This window comes from Strigops habroptila, chromosome 5 (assembly GCF_004027225.2).
Source record: "Strigops habroptila isolate Jane chromosome 5, bStrHab1.2.pri, whole genome shotgun sequence".
NCBI lineage: Eukaryota > Metazoa > Chordata > Aves > Psittaciformes > Psittacidae > Strigops > Strigops habroptila.
Genome location: NC_044281.2, coordinates 20716751 through 20739762, shown reverse-complemented (window position 1 = coordinate 20739762; position 23012 = coordinate 20716751). Strand labels below are relative to the sequence as shown.

Genomic DNA, 23012 nt, shown 5'->3' with positions numbered 1-23012 from the left:
GGTGCCTGAAAAGCCAACACACAGATTGACCGTACTTAATTAGAATGGGAATTGTTTAAAGCAGTTCCCACCCCAGCAACACAAAGACAGGGCAAACAGTGCTTGGAAGATGCAACTCTGGATTGGGAGCTATGTGCACTCTTCTGTGACTCTGTGTTTGAGGTGACCTTTGGGAAGCACCTACCTAGATTTCACTCCCACACAGCTAGCAGCCAGAAGGTGTGTTCCTGTCCCATTCAGCATCACCATTTCTACACATCTATACTTCCCATAGGGTGCTAGGCAAGAGGGATTCTCAAACAGGAATGGCGGAAACACTATTGAGAGTGAGGGGAAGGCCTGTGCTGAGCCAGTGGATCAAGCCCTCCCCACCGATTATTCTTCACCCTCAGAAGACATAATTTGCATTCAGAGACAAATGTACTGATCAGTCCAGATGCTTCACTGCTGAAGAATGACAGTCACTGTAGAGTGACTATCTTAAGTATACACTAAGGAGCATACGACAATGCTGTCTCCATTTACTTAACCTAAAATCTTCTGCTCTCACTTTACCATGGCACCTCATCATTCAATCAAAGGGACTGTTTGTTGTTGGACACCATCAAATAGGATTTCAATGAGACCAGAGCTGCAAGATCACATTCAAAACACCTCAAGGATTTCCCATAACTACATCCAAAATCATCCCTGACAGTGTAACAGACCTCTCCCTCTCAGCTTCCTGTTGACTAAAATGTCATCTGATTGTTTTCTGACTGAACTAGATCTAGGGATTTTTAGTTGACTTCAGATTTAAGAAGATGCAGACTACATCTGTTATAGGATTAGAGGGGAAAAAACATAGGCAATGCAGTTGTTCACTGAACTCTGCTTATTAATTCAAAATACAGTTTGGGATTGTTTCCTTGCCTGTTTTTAGCTGTAAGCAAGCAATCAGAAAAGCTGTTAAAGGTGTAAATTAGAACGAATTGCTTACACGTTAAAGTTGCATGCTGAGCACCGAAGTTAAAAATTAAAAGGCTTGATTTTTGACCAGGGTTCAGTTCTAAGTTAGTGTCCAAACTCATCCAATTCTTAACAGACATATAGAAACACCGGGAGTTGATGTATGACTAAATAAAGATACAAAGCTGATGGCTAACAAAAAATAAAAAATAATAATAAAAAGATACATTCACTAAAAGAAACAGTGGCTCAGATAAATTTGTCTCTTCTGAACTTCTCAGGGCTAGGACAGTTCACAGAGGCTCAGGATCTGCCCAGTACATTATCCAATGAAGCTGTAATTGCCAGTGGCATTCGGTAATCTTGTGGTCAATCTGTCCTTGGATAAACCCAGGTTTTGCCACATAGAAAGCATTTTACATTACAAGCTCTGTTCCCAATTTCACATTTAATTTTCATCATTAAATCCTATGCCTTTATCAGAACAAGCTTTTTTGTTATTTTTGTTTCATCATACTAAAGCAAGCCTGCCTGTAGCCATGCTCATTTTTTGAGAGAACATTGGTAATGAGACACGTCATATGAATCTAAACTAAAGATTCTTGCTCTCTGCCTGGGTAATAACATAAGTATCCAACAGCAGCAGTTAATTCTTCACATTTCATCCATCTTCGCTGTTCTACAATTTAAAGTGTCCCATTTCTTTAACTGAACTTCTGTTTTACAGCAAGCAATAATATCTGCGCATGGTAGAGGCTTCCTTTCTCAACAAGCTATCAATGGCAGGAGGGTCTCTTTAGAGGTACCACTCTGGAGGCATTTCTTTCACCTAAGGCCCAAGTCAGTTTCCATCTGACTTCAGGGGAGCAAACTTACTTGTTCTCATGGGATTCCACAGTAGCAATATGTATTTGGACTCCACCATTTAATCTTTCCAAATACATGTAGTGCAAGCAGAAGTTTCCATAAACAGGAAGGTCACATTTTAGGGAGCTGAGCTGCATCTTGTACAGAGAACCAATATTGATTTCAACTCCACAACATATGAAAGAGAAAAGCATAAAACAGCCCCAAATTCACCATGTTTTTTTTCCCCAAGGATTTAAACAACAAAACCCCCACTTAACCTCAAAGAAAAAGAGGGCCTTAGTTGATATGGCTTCGAAACATCTAATGTATATTCACAGCTAGAGCACAGATTTCCAGAAGACTTGATCAAAGGTGGATCCCAAGCCCAAATGAATGTGAGAAACATTAAACTGAGATGTGAATTGGGCTAGAACAGAAATCACAGAGTCAGGATTGCACAATGCAGCTGTGGCAAGAAGTTTTCTCAAGGTCTCCTGGCTAGCGATACATTACAACTTCTCTCTTTTGACCTGGAATTAGATCACTGTGCCCTGGAACAAGAAGCAGAGCATGGGAAATGTGCACTCTTTTTGTAACTGCCACAGAACATTTGAGACTAGCAGAGAGACAGTCATTAAATAAGCGTCCAAACACTCCTGTGTATTTCACCTGCAGAACTGGGCCTGTGATCGAGTTTAACAATAACAGGATAGAGATGAGACAGTTTGTTCACCTGGAAGGCAGAAGAAAGTGGAGAAAGATTAAACAGCTTCCAGTTGTCCCCTCCCCACTTTGATCAGCACTGCAAGTCCCTGTGCCTGAACCTGGAGACACAGTCACAAAGTAAGGATAAGTATGCTTTACTTCAGCTGTATCTCTAGTTACCAAAGTTCTTGGTACTTGCCTTACTGTAAGCAGACTGCTTTGGCAATTTACCTCTAAGGAACGGAGGTCCTAATTTTTGCTCCAGTTCACTGGCCCTTCAGTGCCTGCTCTGCCCTGCAAGGAAGCAACAAATGGAATTTGTTCTTGAAAAGGAATGGGAGGTAAAGAGGCATTTCCAACTGACTTATGTTCTGAAAACTTCTTAGGGTACTAACAAGGGAAATAGCATAGGCTGGAATAACTCTGAACACCTTTTGAAAAAGCAGATTGAGCTATGCTGAGAAAAAGCAAGACTGGAGTCTTCCTAATGTTTTTCCAACCACACCTCATGCTACCAAGCAAGCCTAGGCAGCACTGCAAAAACCTCAAATGCACATCACAAGTGCTCACAGTGTAGAAAATGTGAATATCTATCCTGGGTTTCACTGCAGTCATGTATAAACCAAAAACAATAGCTACATTAGCATTTCGCACATTTATTTAGGTGTTCCATATGATAATACTCACTTTCAAAGTTACACATCTCAACACAGCATTGCATAAGGAAACACACAGCATGTCTTCCAAAGTAAGAGCCAATACATCTTCTCTTCTGAAGCCAGTAACTCAGGAACAGTTTAACTACACAAGGACCTGCTGTTTTTCATAGGATGCATTCAATATACCAGCAGCCTGCTCTTGGGTAGTTGATGAGGATAAATAGTGAAGGAAAGCCCCTGCCTCATGTATTGCAGAAATGCACTAGGAAATGAAAGCAGAAAGAAGAGAAGAAAGTTTACCACACTAAGGAGCACTACTCTAGCTCTGCCTAGGCCATGGCCTTTTATTAAATGATAAGAAGTCACTTCAAACTTCTGAAGTATTCCTAATTTTCTGATTTAAGACACCTGGGCCTGTTAAGCAAAACCTGAAGTGCTCATTGCTGTAACCAAAGTTGATGAGAGCTGTGCACTAAAGGTGCGATACTAAGCACTCTGAAACTCTGAGCCCTTGAAATCTTAGGCACGAAAAACCAAACCAAAACAACACCCAAAGGATATTGTAACCACTGATTCTGTGCATCAATTCCCAATGCACAAAACTAGATGACTCTCTCAGGCACTTTATAGATGAGAACTAGGAAAAATTCTGAGAGGAAATTCGTTAGCTTCTTCTCTGTGAAAGTAAGTAGTATAAAGGTCAGCAGGAGGAAACATTATATCATCTATCTCAGCTACTGTTACAAGAAAATACAGATGTGATAAGAGATAATACTAAGTGAACCTAGTATGAGGCAAGATTACTATTTTTCTATATATCATTCAAGCTAGAATGTCCTACAAATTTCTTTTCCTCTCACTTCCCACAGCATTAGTTTAAAAACTAAACTGCCAAATAGGGAACAGTATCTACCATGTGTCATATGTTGAATTATCTATTTTTGTTGGTATACATCCCTATTAATAACAGATTTGAGGTCTGTTCAGGATAAACACCTTTGTAAGTGGGACTCTCACATATTAAGAACTGTTACATCTCATTCCTCCAACAGGCAGGATGAAATGCTTGAGACCACAAAAGTAGCCTATCAAAAGCACCTGAGAAACAATAAATAATAAGCCTTCAGATCAGTAGTGTTAATTAGAATTTCAAGCCAAATCCAGGGTAATAACAGTAAGCAAATAAGTAAATGAGAATATGGTTTAGCAGTATAGGGATTGCAGGTCACAGATTCTCACAGTTTCAATATGTATTTCAGAGCATCAAAGATTAACCCCTGCCTACTTAATAGAAAAGATGAAAATACGGTCTTACTCAGTCAATTTTGTGAATAAGCCTTCATGTTTATTGAAAAAGAAGACTAGGCAGCAATAGGCCTATGGAACAGTCTGAGAACAAAGTTACCCAGTATACGACCAAAATACAGCTACCCTGCAACACCCTATGCATGCCAACCATTGATTTGTATACTGAAATATTTTTCGTATGAATATATTGTTATATTAAATGAGAAAATATGAAGAAAATGATAGCTCAAGTTCGCCCACATTTTAGCAATTCTTAACTGATTGCTAAGGAACAATACCCAAAATATTTGCTTTGAAACTAGTACCTGATTCACCCAACCTGCAAAACTACTTTGACAAGAACAGACCAAACTCATGAATGCATGAGGTCAAAAGGATTACAATAATTAAAAAACCCCAACCTCTCTCCTCCTTGGGGGACTTGTTCACAGGAATGAGATGTAGGACAGTTCAGTGAGCACAGACTTTGGTAAGCAGAGTAACCGGCTTGAGAAGTCCACCCTTCCCCCTTTAACCACCTTCCCTCGGAGCTGCAGTATTGCAATTCCCACTCCCTTTTGTCCCCTCTGTTGCACAGGTCCTCAAGAGCATGCTGAGCATTGTGCTGGCCTTACAGCCCAGCACCACAAACGCGGGAGAGAGCTGCAAATGGCAGCAGGGGGCACAATACCCTTCAACCAACTTTACTGCTCCTGCCAACATCTCATCAGATTGTGCTTTACAACCCAGGAGGAACAGGATAACATGCCTAGGGAAGCTAGATCCACCTGAGCTACCATCAGGAGAGCATTCAATGTTATTTTTATAGCCACTTCATAGACGAGAGCAATGTTGAGGTGGAAATTTGCCATCAAAATTCAGCTTAATGGTGTGTTTTGTATTTTGCAAAGTGAATTCCTCCTTCTCTCAGCACTCAGTCTTGTATACAGAAGCTATTATTGTATAATCCAGTTCCAAAATTTAAGATTTTTCCTGATAAGGATACTTCTAAAGGCCTCAGCACAGTAAGGGTACCTCCTGCTGTTTTGCTGTTTTACTGTTTTTAATACAGAGGGATCAATACTGTTCAGGATGAGATCTTAAATTAAAACCAACAGGAAAGCTACTTTCCTGGTGCTTACCTTAAGAAATTTCAGATACGCAACACTTGAGTGCAGTTGCACCACACCACAAGCTGAATGGCATACTCAAGAAACTGGAACACATTCTTTACTCCTTTTTGCCTGAATTTCTACTGGACCAGTAGTTTCTGACTTTGAAAAAAATGTATGAAACCAGCTATGCAACATACCCTATGTAACTACTGACCTCTTAGAAGGCTTTTGGGGGGTTGTTCATTGCTTTTCTTTCCTCCTTCAGATAAACAATTGTGCTTAAGTGTCATTGTAAGTCAGAGCCACAAGCTATTAAAAGTAAATAGGAGGTTACATACCACATTCCCCTAGTTATTAAAACTCCTTTTGTTCCTTAAGAATGACTGCTTAATGTTTAGCCTTTTTATAAAAACTGGAGCTATATCACTTTGTGTCAGGCACTCTAAGAGATACTAATGAAAATGTCCTGGGTCCCCATAATCCTTTGTGGCCAATTAGGTACAGGAGAAGAAGTTGTTTCATTAATTTGAAGGCCATGAGCTTGAACCCTCATATTGACCTGAAAGTAATGTTTTATTCACATTGCAGTGTTGTAGTCAAAACTCCAGAAATAATTAAAAGGACAAGCCTCAAACCTTAGACCTTTGAATTATGAAGCTGGATACCCAGTTAATTATTGCACAATGGAAAAAGGGGAGTGGGGACTCAGCAGTCCTGATATATTACTATTGCCACCTACCCGTGAAAAGCTGATGGGTGATCAAGTACATACCAGTAAGTGTGTCTTCAGTTCCCAAAACATCCAGATGATCTCCACACAGTTAAAAAGCTTATTTCTGGATTAAAATAAATAAATAAATACATTAAAATCAGACATTGGGTTAAATGCTGGCTCCATTAGACTAACAGGGGGAAACTCCAAAGTTCAGTAGTTTCAGCTAAGATTGATCAGCAGTCAGTGACCAGTTCCCCATAGCCACTGTTCAAATGAAACACAAGATGCGTGGATCTACTGCAGAAAGAAAATAAGGTATTTTTCAACAAAAAGATAACCATGCCTGATTTTAGAAACTAGGTATCTAGTTGTCCTAGATACAAGCAGGAACCCATCGTAGTCAACAGTCAGTTTTTCCAGTCAACCTTTCAATCAATCTTTCGACCTGAATATTTATTAGCTGTTGTTTCTAAGTGGTCTTCAAGGCTTGCTACCTTTCAAGTGTAATAAAGTGATTCAACCTGAAGAGCAAAGGCACATTTGTAAGAGCGGTGAAGTTATTTAAAAAGTTGTCATCATCTGACAGGCAGATGATGATCCTAAGAAATGCTGAGGTAAGGACTAGTGAATAGAAACTCTGCTGACCTATGTTCACCTTTTCCAGCAGAAGTACATAGCGCTCTCTTTATATTCAGCAGCCAAAGAAACCTCGTGAAAATTCAAGACAAACATTTACATCCTCAGTAATGAACACAGGCATCCCACACCATCCTTTTAATATGATTTAGTCATATCTGTTCCTTTATGCACCTCACTGCCAATTATCATCTTGCTTGGACTTCGACAAGTCTCTTTAATGTAGTAATCTATTAGCTTTATATGAGCTTTTTCAAATTTTAAATCAATTCAGATAAGTGAGCTTTAATAAAACTTACAGAACACACGTGAGATACATGAAACTATTCTCATGTTTTACTATCATCCAACTTTCCCAAATGTCATCGTCAGACTACAACTGTTTCAAATACTGAAGCACTGAGTACAGTCAGCAGATTCAAATTGCATATAATGTTACTGCCAGCACTCTTCCATTTCTGCAGGGTCTTTTTGATGAAACAGAGCTTTAAAGCCATGCCTTGCTCTTGGAGCTACACACCAAAAACCATTTGCTGTTCTTTTAATGGATATCATACTCTTCCATTTGTTTATTTCTGTTGCTATACCCTCAGTTATCCTAGTATGGACCACATTCTTCTAAATTACCTGTTCTTTCCTTGCCAATATATTCTTGTCTTCCTAATATCTCCTTGCAGGCATTAATCTGCTTCTTTAAAGATTAAGTTACAAGAGACAGCAAAGAGGACTGCAAACAAAAAGAATATAATCGATATGTGCAGTAGTTCTTACTACTCTTATAGCACAACACAATTACTTCTCATGTAAACTGACACTGATCGTTACAGTACAAGATATAAGATCAGATTCACACCTATGAAGCTGCTGGTTTGAACTAACTTACCAGTATAAAAAACTCACACAAACTGAATATGGTTTAGGGTCACCAGGTCAGTTCCTACTCCAGACCACAACTAGAGTACACACCAGGAAGAAATGAAGGTACAACGCTATAGCCTCTATATTTTCCTAGGTCCCAGTGATCCCTGGACAACTATGTATGAGATAGCGCAGTTTGTTGAGTACTTACTATGCCTGTGATGTTTAAATCCCCATAAACCAGGATTAGGAAAGGACAAAAGGTACTTTAAAGCCACCTGTCATCATCTCACACTCATCCCAAGTTAAACACAGTGAAAGACTAGGGATTTGTGGGCAGTTTTCCATTTTAGTTTGACCTTTAGGTTTTAAAAGTAAAATAATTAGGTTAAATTAGAAGAAAGCTATTCAAAATATCATTCTTTTTGGATTCAGTTAAGGGTTAGAATATAAAAATAAGGGATTTTCCATATTCTAGACTACCAAAGAGAACCATTATTATTTTTAAGGTTAAAAAACTTGTCACAACCGAACCATTTCCACAGAGACATGATTGCACTCCACACCCTCAATCATACGCTGCAGGAAATGCCTTTTTTTTCCCATTACAAAAGGTAGTTTTCCATGGGTCATATTCACAAAATCAGGCTAAACAATCTATCATCCCAGCTCACGTTTCACTGTTTCTAAATATAGAGTACATAAAGATATTTTAAATAATGTTTTTCATTAAAACTTAGTATCTAGGAGCCTAATCATATTTTTACACTGTTCCATCCAATTAACTCTTCATCCTAATTGAACCTTTGGGTGCCAAATAAGTATGTAAAATTATTCTCATAATTGTTTTATTACTAACGCCTGAATAATAACTGCACTGGACCTTCCGTATTTCCAGTATTTTTAAGTAGTCTAGATATTAATATATACTTTGAGTTTTATACATGGATATGCACAGATTCTAAATACAAAATTTAAATGCTATCTTTTGCTCTGGAAAACAGTAATACATTAACTGATGCTTGCAACCTACTTGCACAGATTTACAATAAAACCATTCTGCTATATAGCAACCGCTAGTTAGCTAAGTTCCATCTACTGCTTTCAAAAATTCAAAAGCCAGTACTACGTTTTAAAGAATTATCAGCAGAGTCTAAAAACCAAATAGGCATTTGTAGGGTAAGAAAATCCAGTTCACACACTAAGATTTCATTCTGGTATCAAATCACTACTAGAAAACTAGCTTCCAAGACACAAGGTGATTTACAGGGGTTATAGGAATCAGAGACACTTCTTCCTTTCCTTCCTCTTCCTACCTCTCTCCCATGGCATTTCCCCAACAGCTGTTGGTCAGGGCACAATCATAAGCATCCCTTACTATGTGTATTATGTCTATAGGCAACCCAGAACACAGCTATACTTAACTGAGACTACCTTCATTGGGTTCCATCCATTTTGCATTTGTGAAGAACAAGATCAAACAAAAGTAACATTGACACAGTGTGCACGGTCAGTAAATTTTACAGGGAAAAAAAAAAATATTTGGGGAGAGGAGTAAGGAAGAAGAAAAAAATGTGGCTGCATTTTCCAGTGTCTCCACCACATCCCGTTCTCCCAATGTGCTCAGTCTGAACACACTGTATAGTACAGAGACTCTCATGCCAGATTCCCAAACAGCAGCTTTGCCCCTGATTTAAAGAGCTACAGGAATTCTGCGTTTGTTAATATTTTTGATACACTGCTGGCACACTTGCTTGCTGAAGCACAAAATCAGTTGGCAGCAAGTATTGAGCCTTCTGTACAAAACAGTCCAGAATTTTTAAGGACTTCATCACACACTATTGCTCTCGTAGCACCTATGTAACTTGTTGCTCAGTTTAGAATCCAGTCACAGAAGGGAGAGGCCAAAATTTGCATGCAAATCACTATGAACAGTTTGAATACACTAAATACCAGTTCGGTGATTTTACCCAACAAGATAATAAAATATTCCCTTTTAATGTCATTTTGATCTTTAAATCTGCATTCCCCTGTGTGCCAAAGCAAGCAGAGATCTTTGCTACTGTCACTTGTTTCCTTAAGATAAAAAAAAAAACATTGGTGAGAAGGATCAGAGGTAAAGTTTTGTGGGCAACAGTAGCATTTACATTTTCAGACTCCTTAAGTCTGCAACTCTAATAGGTTGTTGAATTTATTTTTTGTTTATTTAAACTACCTGGTGGAATCCTCTGAGATTTCGACTGGTGGTTCTTTTAGTATTTGGTTTACACAGTTTTCCACATAGAATGAATGACAAAAAGGAGCCAACAGATTCTTTTCTATCCATTCAATTGCAACATCAAAAAGGAGGTTAAACAAGCCCTATTTTCCTTGAATTTGAATCTGCGTTGTGACGTGCTAGAAGCTGACTCAAATTCTGCAGCTATAGTCTGCTCCTGTTCTCAGCAAATTTCTTCAGGTGAAAAAGGGGGAGATGGTTGGAAGGAAGCCTGGTTCTTTTAATCTTATCTAAGCACTCCTGAAAGGAGTTACAGCTGAAGATAAGGGATGTTGAGTCACATGCCTTTTCTGCCTTACAGTTCTTATCATGTATGGGGAATGATCCCATTTCTACAACGCCAATTTTAAGCTACTGCAATTCTAGCATCTTTACAAGAGATCTTCTCGATATGCACAAATATGAAGAGAACCAGACATAACATTTAACTGTGACAGTAAAATTAGAGCTACCATCTACTGCCACTGCAATGCCAAGTAAAAAAAAAAAAAAAAATAAAGGCCATGCTTGGGCTTTGAAGTGACCTTTACTTCAGCTGCCCCTGGCTAAAAGGGTTTAAGGGGAGGAGGCAAAATTTTTCCTGATCTCTGAGGTGACATTTAACAGACCTGGGAAACAGACATCGACTACAAGGGTCTACTCACGAAGGCCTATGACATGAATGACTTCTAAAAGCAAATAAAATAGTAATGCATTCAGTACACTTAACGTCTCATTCTTTGATGGAGGACTTCTTCCTTTTTGACTTTATCTTCCTCTTGATAGTAACCGTTACCAACACGGCTGAGATGGACCAAATACCTGACACAGTGAAGGCTTTAGGGAAGAAACACACAGTACTCAATCTTACATCAAAATCCTTGTAAACTCTGCAAATTCCTCCTGCTTGCATTTGGCAGAGTAACTGTCTTAAGTATGCCACAGCATGCTTTATATTATACAATGATCAAAACCAGGAGCAAGCACTTCTAGTTCAGGCAACTTCACTTTTTTAATTATTATTAAAATCTTTCCACTAGAACTTTATATATTTAACGTATATATATATATTCAACTCCAGACCAGAGTTCTCAAGAGGTTCTCAAGCCAAGAAGGCAAGCAGGTCTAAGATCCACTGCTTTGCACCACACTAAAAGCACTACAAGCAACAGGCACTGCAGGTATAAGTGGTTGTTGCATTGTCTAGGTCAGGCCTCATGAGCATGCAGAAAAAAATGCCACTGTTTCCTTTACCCTAACCTGCATCATCCATCTTCTCCCAATTCCCAGTTACAGCATAGAAGCATCATCCCAGAACTCAGCAACCTCTATATAATTCATGGAAGTGAGTTTTGAAACGTATTTTTGCAGCTCTGTCCCACAGCGCCCCCAGCACCTCTTATCTCTAGAAACCAATGTGAAGCAATCGAAGATGCTCCATAAAAAAATCCACTAATTTGAAAGATATGAATCTGCAGCTGACAAGTCCGCATAAAAACCTGTCTAGTTAGAACACAGAAGATGCAATGAAGATGCTTCAGGAACCTGCTCACAGAAGGTACTTCAACATTCTAATATTCAGCTTACATGTATCTGAAGTTATCTCAGTTCAACATAAAGTCTCAAGAATACAAGAAATCGAGTTTCTTAACTGGAAATAAAGTTTCTTAACTTTAACTGTGAGGAACATTCCTTCCCAGTTATGTCAGCCTTGTCAGTACTACCGCCTCACTCCTAAAAAGCAGTTTAATCAGGGAAAAAACTTACTGAAAACATACGCAATAAATGCAGGTAATTAGAAGCAGTGGGGGAAGGAGCAGACTGGCAGGCTACCTTTGGATCTCCAAAAAAGATGGGAAAGCCGAGCTTGTAATGTGCTCATTTTGGAAAGCTTCTGAAACTAATTTAAGTAATATTGTATCTTCATGCATTCCCTTGAATTTGATTATACCTTTCTGAAAGTCTTCATACTCTGAGACAATTCGAAACAAAATTTTAACCCTGAAAACATTACAGAATATTTTGAATCAGCATTTTCACTTTAGCTGGATCACTAATAGTCTGAGCCCCATTCACAAACAGAGCTTGGCAAAACTGATTTACTACTATGGGATGTTCCCCAAGTCTAAGTAATTCTTTTATCTTCCTGTCTGTCAGCTGGAGATATGGGCAACATAAGAAGTAATACAGCCTTAGATATTTATCGTATATGCAATATCCAAAGCTCAATTAAGAATACCTTTGGAAAGAGAGTGTAGAAATGTTATCTTCAAAAAAACACTTTATTTTCTGCATTGCAGAACAACTGAAGCTTTTCAAGTGGTTTTCACAAGAGAAGGCTGAAGGTCTGTCACATGAGATTAACTCTAAAAAGGACTAAGTTCTTATATAAAGGAAAAGTGCATGCAAAGGGCAGTAATACACTATGCAGGCTAGGTTAACTAACAAAGCCTGTATCTCGGGCATTCCAGCAGGCAATGCTATTCATACAAAAGATCTTACACACTACCTCTACCACCCCCACCACCCTTTTTCCTCTGCTTCAAGGACACCTCTAGTAGCCAACACTCCATTACAGGCCTGTGCTTGCTCTGCAGTTATTTATGACAGCATTCCACAGCTTAGTCAGGAGGAAAGATCAGCTATTCCCGTCTACATGTTTCCAATCCATAGGTAAAGTATAATGCCCAAACAGGTCATTCTACAGAAAAACCACAACTATATAACCGCCACATTACATGTTTTGGTCTCTTTTTGAAGTGAAGGGGCTATATTCATAACAGTGTTACTCCCACGTGACAGATCAATTTCCAAAAGTTTTTAAAAAGGAAGTATTTTAGTCAAAGTACTGATATTAATAGTTTTGTTCTACCAGTCACGCCAAAGCAAAGCTCTGCAGCCAGCAACGCTCCCGAAACGTTCATACTTGAGTCAAGACTGACACCCAGTGGCCGTATCTTTTAACTGTTTCTGGTGTGCTGACCTGATTTTTCAGAATTGAGATTCCACAGTGAGATTCTACTCCAGACTTTCAGCCTTCACTTCTAAAAACCACTTGAAAAGCCTCAGTTTTTCTATAGCATACATAGTATAAAAATAAATCAGATCAAAACTCACACTATACATAAACTTGTTTCCTTAAGAGCATCTAACGAGTCAGATGTTTTATAGCAACTATGCACATGCATTTAAGAAGTTTTGAATACCACAGGCTTTAAAAAAAATGTATAGTATCTAGTCCCACCTCTCTAATCATTTTGGTTAATAGATGATAATACCAGAAGGAGAGTAGAACGAAGTTTTGATATTAAAGCACTGTGATAGGTTAACTACTTCAGAAATGGACACTGGAAATTGGCATTACTGTTTTATCAGCTAAAACACCAGAGAATCACTTCTTTCAGAGATACTAGGTTTTCCATCATAACCACTAAAAACATCAATACCCTGAAAAGTCCGAGACAAAAGTCTCTGAATTTTGAGTCTGAGCTACATTTAGTTTTCCTTAAACAGTATAGTATATCACTTTCAAAAATAGTAATAATATCTTGAAATTATTTGTAATCCTATTTGGAGGAGATTATGAAAATTAAATCCTCTCTCAAAATCATTTTCGATGGAATGTGAATACTGTACATGATGCCAGTTATGAAGTGTCAGTTGTTTAATCTGAAGTATGTCAGCTTCCCATTTGAACAGTAACAGGAGAAAGCAGCAGGGGCACAAACAAGGTACCAGGAGAATTTTCTTTAGAGTGCACACCACGCCATAGTACTCAGAGTCTATAGGATTACGCACATGACTTCTAGTGCAGAATCCAGAAGAGCTATTGCTGAAAAGATACCCAGTTCAGCAATAGCACAGGCTAGTGGTACTGTGGCGGCATCTACACATTCAAATATCTGCAGGCAGGTCAATCAGATCACCTGCTTAAACACAAACCACTCTGAAACAAGCCACTCAGAGTACCAGTTTTTGTTAGATTTTTTTTGTATTGCTCTTTAAAAGGCACAGAATAACAGCATGTAGATTTATAAAATACTAGCAGTCACGTAAGACTGGAGTATAAAATTTAGTATTCATACCATGTATATCCGGTGCAAAATGTTACACTTACTTTTACCCTATGTAAACCAAGTTGTTAAAAGCTTGCTACTAATACCAATAAAGGTGTAAAGATCCTTTCTGTGTAGCAGTTATTCTTTCCTGCATTGGGTCCATGTCTGTAGCTGGCAGTGGCTGATAACCTACAAGAGATATGATACAAGCCATAAGTACATATACTCGGGAAAGTGCAAGGACACAAAACTATCCTTTTGTCCTCCCTGTTCTTGAGTAATACACACAGCTGAAAACTTATTACCACTATCCCACATTCGATCAGTAATTACATGTAAAGATAACTCAAATAATTTTGAACCCCTAGACTATTTTTATTCAGTAGCCAAGTATCTTCAACTTCTATAAGCACACAAGTCTTTGTGTGCTTATAGAAGTATAGAATTGGTACTTTCAAGGCATCTTGTCACTGCTCTCGTATTAATCTTTGCACAGCTCTGGAGAGAGGGAACATCTTACTGTTCCCTTTTGGTATCCAACAAGGACTCCATAGCCTGAATTGAGGGAGGAAACACTCCTTTAAGAGCGATACTCTTATCACTTGCAAAAAGAGCATTTGAGAAAGCACTTGAATTGCTTGCAAAAATTACTTCCAAATTTTTTTTTTCTATGTCTACACTTCAAAGGTAAAGCAGACAAGTTTCACTATGAAGCAGGGCCTTGGAGTTAAGTAAATACTATTCTGACTACAGTTGGCAATAATACGGTTCATGTGGCAATTAGAGTATATAAAGTCATGCTAACCTTCAGACTTCTTAGTATCTTGCATTTTTAATCATGAAAAAGAAGGTGTAGGCAAAACTTCTTCAAATTTTACTTGCATAAGTTATTTCACATTTGACTTAAGAACTTGTAAAGACATGCCATCCCATCTTAAATTCCACTAACATTCAAACTAACAATCGTATGGTTTTATATGTAGATAGAGAATACATCAAAGCCTTACCAGTTTTTTTCTTCTCTGGCATATGGAGCTAACAAGGCCATAACTACCTTAACACATTTCTTTGAATTCAAGAGCTTCAGCACAGATAGCTGCAAACCTAACGAAATAAATTAAAAAAACCAAAATCTTACTGAGACAAAAATATCATTGAAACAAATCCCATCATCATTAATAGCTTAGTTTCTATAGCAATCCTCAGAGCTAGAAAAAAAGGTCTACTTGGATTTTTGCTAGGCTAGATACAAAGGCTTACAGAAGAATGTATTTCGACTGGAAAATGTTTACAGAGAATTATTAATGCCCTTCAATAAGCCTGTTCTTACCTAAAGGAACAAACAGTTTCCTTCACGGCAAAAATCCTTGTTATACTAGCACTGAATGTGTTCCATCACTTTTGTTAACTCACAAGCATTTCAAAACACTCCTTCCCTCAGCTTCACACCTCAGACTGTATTCCTTCAATCCTGCAGAGGATTTTATGGCAATATCAGATGCTTAAGCAATTTAGTAAGTCAACTCTGCAGTAGGAACCAAATTTCTACTGCAGAAAGCCACCAGCCATTTTGTCTCTAGCACTATCGTCTCCACTCCTGCGAAAACATTCCCCTCAGGTTAAATGGCCTTCTGCCTCCCAAACTCATGAGTTCGAGCTGCTGAGAAGAGCCAAGCTGCTTGCCCTCATAAGAGGAGTTGTATGCAGAGGCGCTGCAGCAGTTTTAGCTCTATGCACGAGCTCACGAGCAACTCAACCACACTCTGGTTTTACACGTTTCTGCTGTTCCCTCACGGAACCGGCGGTGAAGCCGCCGCACCCACCCGCCCCTCAGCGCTGTACGGCTCCCGGCATGCACTGCTGCGGCCGCTCCCTGCGCTGGCCAATTATGGCCGCCCCGGGCTGGAGGGGCGGTGGAGGCCTACGAGGCAAGTTGTGAACCCGGTCGGATCTGCTCGCTTTTTTTGCGAGGTCTAACGCAGTTTAGCTTTTACCAAGTTTCGTTTTATCCCCAGGGATCTTAACCCACCTTCTGAACCATCTTCTGTGTCTTTACTAAAGTCCTCTAACTTTGAGGACTTGAAATGAGGTACTGAGCTTAAGTTTTTAAGGCTAAACAGCAAGATCCAGCTGGCTCAGTGCTCAAGATAGTTAATAGACAGGATTAAATGCTGCCTACTGCTGTCTGTTGTATTTGTGCAATACCACTCAATTGCATTAAGTTCTCGACTCATCAAGCTATAATACAGACTCCTGCACTAATGTGTACCTACATGTAAAAACATGTTTATGGAGCATGCTACAGGCACACCTAAAGGAAAAAGCTGTTTGAACACCATATAGGATAGGTGAATAGATCAGAGTTCCTCCTAACAGAAGCACTTCTCTGCTGCTTAAATTCTACAGGTTTTCAATTACAAACATATGTTTAAACATACTCATCTTTTTTTAAAGTTCTGAATGAGGTAGTTTTGCTAATTTATGAGACTGAAAACCTACCATGGCTCCAGCTACAAGCAAATGGTGTGTAACAGGGCTGATGTTTCACACAGAGCGTACTGATGGGTTTGCAAAGAGCCTTGGACACCCACTGCCATTCAGCTGCCCCCAGCCTTTCTGCCGAGCTGTAAATAACAGCACCAGCTCTGTCAGGAGCAGCGATGGCAGCTGCATCCCCAGGGTGGAGGGCACAGGGGCACCCCAGAAGGACATTAGAGCAGGGCCTCACAGCCAGTGCCCACACCCCTCAGCCCAGGGTGTCAGGCACCTCTGTGGAGACATGTTGGGACATCAACCACAGGTCAGCATGTCTAGGCAGGGCTGTGACAGAGCCAGTGACCAACAGCCCACAGCACCACTAGAGCTAAGACTGATGGCCTCAGGCTGGCCTGAAATGGAGTCTCAGACCCATGGGCAGGGGCTTGCATAGGGATAGCAGGGGAGGCTGGTCAGGACAATTAAAGTTTATTAATTAGTGTATTAAAGGCTCTGAGAACTCTTTTACTAGCCCAGTTACTACTATGAAGTCAGAGTCTAATGCATACTTTTATAAGCACTTCAGATAATCTGCAGATCAAAAGATGCAAATTCTGGCATTTATGCAAGCTTAGCATTACACTGATGTCATGGTTTAAGCCCAGATAGTAACTCAGTACCACACAGCCATTCGTTCACCACCTGCTGACCGATACCCAGCCTAACCGGAGCAGCACTCTGGGCCTTCTGGGTAACTGTGGTATGGAATACCCCTTTGGCTAGTTTGGATCAGGTGTCCTGTGTCTGCTCCCTCCTCACTTCTTGTGCCCCTCCTCACTGGCAGAGCATGAGAGACTGAAAAGTCCTTGATCGGGGTAAGTGCTACTTAGCAACAACTAAAAACGTCGGTGTGTTATCAGCATTGTTCTCAGACTAAAGTTGAAAACACAGCACTGCACCAACTACTAGAAGGAGAAAAACAACTGTCACAGCTGAACCCAGGACAACTGACAACAATGGTTGCAAGATAAATGTCTTTTTGTAACACTATAAATAATTGCCTGTTAGAAAGACAAAATCTTGTTCGCAATACTAAAAGGATTACAACTTCAGAACTATATGGAACGCAACTTTTTCTATCAAATCTCTTATCATTTTAATTTGCAAAATACTGTGTAATACATACAGCAACATGTTTTAATTTGCCAAATATATTTCCTGCAGAGTAATTCCTCTTGCAGTTCTCAGACAATATCTTCTCTAAATGTGCTGGGCATCTGCTTTCTACTGCAACTCTGTCAAAATATATGAGCTTCCACTCCTGAAAAACATAATTCCTGTTATTGAAAAGGAATAGTGTAGAAGAGTTTTGTATTGCTAATTACAGTTAGCATGCTGTTGAAAATCAGGCGGGTGGAAGAAAACAGTTGTGCAAAGTACACCTTACAATAGGAAGTAACTGAGATGCAACAGCAAATCCAAAATAATTACTTGTTTAAGCACACTTACGTTGGCACCAATGTAGCAAATCAAATTTTTAAGATTTGGATAGGTTTCAGTTTAAGAGTATTCTTGATCTAGTTAAATGTTCAATATCATCAACTGTTCAGTCAAATACTTAGTATGTTAAAAATGTATCTGTACTCTTTCATTTATATGCTTTCATTCCCTTGTTAGGCAGAATGCTACAAATACTTTCGAAAATAACTGTTACTCATGTATAGATGTGTTTACATACGTCGGCTGTAAGGTGGAAAATACCTCATAGTGAGAGAAACTATAAATGAAAGGAGAACTACTAGAATAAAAGTAGAAATAAGTAGATATTTTCAAAACAAACCAAAAGTGAATATAGTGATATTACACACAGACAGATTATGAATATTTACTTACCACCAAAATGCTCAGAGTGAGCTTTTGGCTGTATTGTATATAGATAAAATGGCAAAGTACTGAGGACAGCCTTCTCCCTTCTGTGCCTTGTTAGGGTTTAAGTTTTCTCACTGCATGTCCAGAAAAATGTTGCAGAAGAGCAATATTAAAAACAGGGGAAATGGAGAGCCAGATTCGTACCAGCTGCAAAAGAAAAGGCCGTGTTTACCACTCCAGTCCCAAAGAATAATTAAAATCTTTGCCATCAAGGACCGTGCTTACATTTTCCATTGCACAGTAAAGCTGATTTGCTTTGATCAGCTCTTTCACACTACATGCTGAAGATTTGTACCAAAAAGCAAAGACAAAATCCTGTCCTTTCTGGAATCAATGGTTACATCACTACCTTTGAATACACCAAGATTTCATTATAGGTTTCTATAAGGCTGTGCTGTTAAGAGATCATTTTCATATAGAACAATCAGGTTTTGTCACAGAACATGAGTCCACATTAAAAATATTTTAAGACTGCAGCCACAACAGTTGACAAATAGAAGTCAATTTCTAAAGACTTACCATACTAAGCTGACTATTCAGCCTGAATCCTGAGTTGTCAAATCCACTAGAACACATTTTGCAGTCAAAAGGTACAGTTTTCTATTTTATCCTTCTTCAATTACAATCATCAGTGAAGTTTTGACTTTTTTAAGTTTTCCTGTTCAATTACTTTTAGTATTTGAACTTTTGAACTGGTTTTCCTAAAATTCATACATTTGATATAACTTACGGGACTGTGAACCCCATTCTTTGTAACATTGCTCTTTAATATCAGGATTCAAAATATTGTAAATGGTGTGCTTTCATTATTTTACAAGTTCAAGTCAGGTAGGTTTTTGTTTCTTCTGGGCACTTTGGTCATGTACTGACGTGTATAGTATAATGAAATAAACAGTCTTGAAATACCATTACAGCATGATGCAGTCAGGTTAAATGGTCAAGACTATCTTGAGGCCATGAAACACAAGAAGAAGATTGTGTGAAATGTGCATATTTTTAACAGTTCACAGCACACAAGATATGTGCATTATTCACATTGAGGTGGCAAAAAGTTGGAAACACATTTCAGAAGCATCATGTCAAGCTCTTTGTGACAAAAAAAATTACCATCAGAGCAAAGGAAAATCAGAAGCATATTCTGTCTGCTTCATACTACTCCAAAAAACAGCCTCCCTGGTTGTTGAGTATTCTTTTAGCATATAGAAATATTCAGATGATATTTTGCCAGCTATGCTGGTTCATGATTATTCCATCTCCAGTCCTGTCACAGGCTTGTTGGACAGCTGAAGAAGGACTAGTCAGGGCTCTGCCACATTCTAGTGACAAGATATCATGCTAGAAGACATTGTTAATCCATTTTATCAGAAATTACTCAAGGCTTCTCAGTAATGTACTGAATTTTGCTAAAATGATGAAGTGGTCACAGTTGAGCCAGACCTGTAAGAGGTCTGTAAGAGGTACCCACAGAGAGGAGGGACAGACGAAGAAGAGAGCACCAGGAAAGATGTTTGAAACTGTCGGGCTTGCTGCTACTTCTGCCCATTGGGAAGTGATAGTGAGGGCTGTTGCTGACAAAAGAGGTCATGCTACACCGTGGCAACTTGCATCTGTAAACCCTAAATCTTCCTTCGTGGTCCCTTCAAAGCGGCCTTGCAACCTCATGCAGCTCTGAAGCTATCACTACACATGCAATGGTAACAGCAGTGACAAAAGGGTGTAATATCACTTTGGTTTCCCTTCTTAACAGCGCTTAAACACACTCATAGAAAGAGTGTATCTTTCTTCGTATCTCTCCTTATGGTTCTAAAATGATACGGAATTCCCTTTGGTTGAGTATAGCTTGTTTAGCCATGGTTTAAAATAGCTCTCATATGCCCCTTTATTCTTTGAAAAAAAAAGTTAGGCCTCATTTCTCAGATTGAAATGCAGAGAGCAGATAGCTGAGAGCTCTTGGATTTCAAACAGTCATGCAAAAAATCTAAAGATCTGGATATGCAGCAATATTTGTGACCTCGGCTTCTATTGTTCCAATTGCAACATAGCCTTTATATTCATTTCAGTCTTTGACTCCTGCAAAGGTTACCAATCTTAATGGCAACTGCTGTCGTGTTGGAAGCATATGTGAGCTGGGGTACCTGGGCTCAACTTGGTCAACTAAATACACAAGTCTGCAGAGTCATCTCCCAGAGACATCAAAGATACTTAAATATGTTTAAATATCAGGTGAATAGAAATGGAATTGTGTACTGAAGCATCTGATGTCTAGATTCCTTAAGATAAAATACGAAACTTTTTTATACCTTAAAAAAAAAGTTGAATTGAATTCTAGCAGTAAATTTATAACATTTAAATGACAGGGTGAGTGTTCCTAATCAGAGTTTTTAAGACACTTACTCTAGAATGTTTTATTAGAAAGTTAAATAAGCAGTTGATAAAGTTTGTAGTAAATGAGGCAAGAAAGCTTGCTGTTAATTTTTATTTTTAGGAGTTATCTCAGATACATCAATGCATTCATATTTTACATTGGTATCATTGATGATTTGATGAACTGTCACCATAAGAACAGTGCAGGTATTGAGAACATCACAACTTCAGAAGATTGCAAGTCTAGAAGTGTCCTGTATGGTATGTCACATACCTGGAATTCTGGACAGAATAATACCATGCATCCCACACAAACGGGTATAAAAATGTGAAGGTCCCACTAAGCTTTTAAAGTTGCACCTGGGGAAAAAAAAATTATCCTGAGGTTAAACATAATTCATTAATAAAAGAAAATATCCTGAAGCCAAGAACTTGCTACTAAACATACAAACAGAATAGTTATGTAATTAGGGAATTATTGCCAGCTATGTTTTAAGGTAGGAATTAGCAGTAAAAATGAAAGAATGACAATGTTTTGCTTATGGAAGGCACACAATCCCAACCATAGTTAACATGCTTTTTCTTGCTAGAATTAGATTTTTTCTCAGTAAGATTTAGGGGCTTTAAATGTGAGATTTATTATATTTGTTTCAGTTAGACACTGACTTGTTCATATTCCCTAAAGGGCGAAAAATTGCCTTTTCATTCCTTGCCTTAATAAAAATCTAAATATGTCAGTGTAAGCATAGAAAAATAAAAGTGGCTGAAGAGAAATAAACATCTGTTCTTCCCAACCTTGAAAGAAGATTCTTTCTTAGCTGTAAATGTAGCTCAAATAGCTGTATCTGAGCTAGTTTCACCTTAGGTAACGACGAGCAGCCATACAATATGCAGATTTGCACTTCAGCCATCTTACTTCACCAATTTAGCACTAATTACATCTAGCAAAGATGGAAAATAGAAAACGGGGTTAGAACCATAGCAAATGGCTTCAGCATCCAGCTGCATTGTCCTACTAGTCCCTCCCACCTATTTAATTTGGAGCCAAAGCTGACATTTCAGTTGGCCCAGTCCATGGGACAGTAAATATCTTTCTACTACAGCAGTAACAGGAATCCCTCGTTATAAGGAGATTCGTTTAGGTCTAAAAGGAATCCTACAGACACGGACTGCTATGATGTTGAAAGCATAATGCCTAGTACCAGAAGCTGCCGTGCTAAAGCATGACAGATGTACACAAGTATGGGGGTGAAAGATGTGTGGTAGTGATGGAAGAAAAGAGTGACCACAACTGGGCTGGTGTTGGGAAAGTCTGTTGGGGTGAGAACAGTCCTCTTGCGTACATGTGCAAGTACGGATGAGGATTTCTGTGTTGAAATGGCTGTGGGGGACTAAACCTAGGATGCATGTGCATAGCCTGGGGAGGAGGAGAGGAGTGGGTGGGTGTTGAGAAGGGGGAGCCAGGACTGCTGTTCTTCCCCTTTCTCCGTGCCTCTGTCTGCTGGCCCCTCCTGACACATGATACCGATTCTCACAGCAGCTTGCAGCCCAACTTCTCCCTCCTTTCCTCACAACGCATCTGACAGAGGGACAGCACAGCTGCCATCAAGCCCAGGGCAGCATCCTGCATAGCTGCAGAGCCTTCTGCTTATGAACATCAAGGTAAGAACCCACTGCCCTCTCAGTGTCTGTGGGCACCAGAGTTCCTGCCCTAAACTAGCAGAAGCCGAGAAGCCTTGCAGATATGGCTGTGTTAGGGACTTCTATGAGATACTCAGTTCTGGCAGGTTCATTCTTGCCACCAAGTTGCCCTTTAGCTATGTGTTGTGCCTTCCTGGAGAGAGCTTGCAGGGAGCTGACCATGAAACTTCAGTGGGGCAGGACTGACTTGTCAGTCCCTGAGCAGCCTGTGAGATGCTCCAAGTGTGTCTGTGAAGCCAGGACAAACACTCCTGTCCCTGCAGAAGGGAAGCTACCTTGCAGGTAGCTGTTGAGCCCACATGTCCCCAAGGCTGCACAGCAGGTACTGCCTGGACAGCACCCTCGGACCGTTCCTCTGTAGGACTGCTGAGGACAGGGGGGCTGTGATAGCAAGACATACGCATGACCCTCAGTTCTTAAGTAAAGAGAACAGTGCAAAACTTGAGTCCGCCTCTG

At 39.4% G+C, this 23012-nt stretch overlaps 1 long non-coding RNA gene across 1 annotated transcript in view; it reads right to left on the bottom strand.

Annotated features, from left to right (window-relative positions):
- Positions 1 to 20955: 20955 nt before the first annotated feature.
- Positions 20956 to 23012, bottom strand: part of LOC115608013 — a 38575-nt gene continuing 36518 nt past the window's right edge. Inside the window, exon 5 of the long non-coding RNA XR_003991425.2 lies at positions 20956 to 21215. This is a non-coding gene — a long non-coding RNA (uncharacterized LOC115608013). The remainder of the gene's footprint in view (positions 21216 to 23012) is intronic.